We start from the raw sequence: 1,404 nt of genomic DNA, 5'->3' as shown, positions 1-1,404 counted from the left end.
ATTAGGAAATATGACTAAAATAATGTAACAATTTTTAAACTTTTCCACTGAGAATGACCTATACTATTTGACTATATTTTATTTTACTATTTTACATTACTTTCTGCGGTAGAAGGAAAGATTGAGTTATAGTCCTAATTTTGACACTAACAAAAACCGCAATTTTGGGAAAATTCCTTTAAAATTTTGGAAACTGTTCACTAAAGGTGAAAATTATAATATCTAGTTACTTTCTAATTTTCCAGGTCTAAAATTCACCAAAAATAGAGTAACAGGGCTGGTGTGTCTCTAACTTTCTAAGCAGACAGAAATAGTACCAGATCACTGGATTCCTTTTAATTGGTTACTACAAGTCTGTGCTTTTACCCACGTATCCTTTGCTCCTTACACAGCATCCGAGAGGTACAGGTTGTTATCACTTGGACCTTGAATGTCTCATAAAGACTACATGTTGAAAGCGTTGTTGAGTGCTTGACTGTCTATGGTACCATTGGGCACCGATAGAACCTTGAGGGGTGAGGCTAGTCGAAGGAGGTATGTCACTGGGGATGCCTCTCTTTTTGCCCCCTGTCCACCAGGAGGTGAGTGGCTTTGCTGCTCCATCCAATCCCCACCATGATTCCCTACCTTGGCACAAGCTCACAGCAGAGGCTGCCACAGATTGAAGGCTCCGAAACCGTTAGCCAAAATAATCTTTTCTCCTTACACGTTGATTTTTCTCAAACATTTTTTTACATTGACCAAAAATCTGGCCAACAGTGACTAGTGAGATAAATAAACAGATAAAGTAATATTTCTATGTTATAAGATCTTCTTAAGGATATTAAGGTTTTATGGGGAAAATGTACTTACATATATTGTAGAAAGTAAATATTTTCTATGTTCTTCTGATCTAAATAATATTTTTGTGGTTGTACATTTTTAAAATGTAACTTTGAAAACATAAAAATCTTAAGACAATAGCAAACATTGAGATCCATAAAAGGAATGATATATTTATGTATATACACAGGATATACACAGGACAGCTTGGATAATTGGACTCCTGATTTCTGCTGGTCTATTAAAAGGAACAGTTAATGCTTAAATTATTTTCTCTTCTTTTTAACTTTTATAACATTTTAAGAACCAATTTTTCATGCTTATATCTGGTAATATAAAGAACTAATTTGAAAACAACATTATGTAATATAACAAGAATTGTTGAATTACTATTATTTTGTTTACTGAAATTCTGTATTATTTCTAATATTTGTTACTAATTTTTACTCTCTGTAAATCTCTCTCTCTCTCTCTCTCTCTTCCAGTATTGAACTCAAGACCCTGCCAGACAAGTGCTTATTCTACTGAGCTCTCTCCCCAGGCTCTCTCTGTCTCTCTCTCTCTGTCTGTCTGTCTCTGTCT

This window comes from Octodon degus, unplaced genomic scaffold, assembly GCF_000260255.1.
Source record: "Octodon degus isolate 3935 unplaced genomic scaffold, OctDeg1.0 scaffold00022, whole genome shotgun sequence".
Lineage (NCBI taxonomy): Eukaryota > Metazoa > Chordata > Mammalia > Rodentia > Octodontidae > Octodon > Octodon degus.
Note: the sequence above shows the minus strand (reverse complement) of the source record.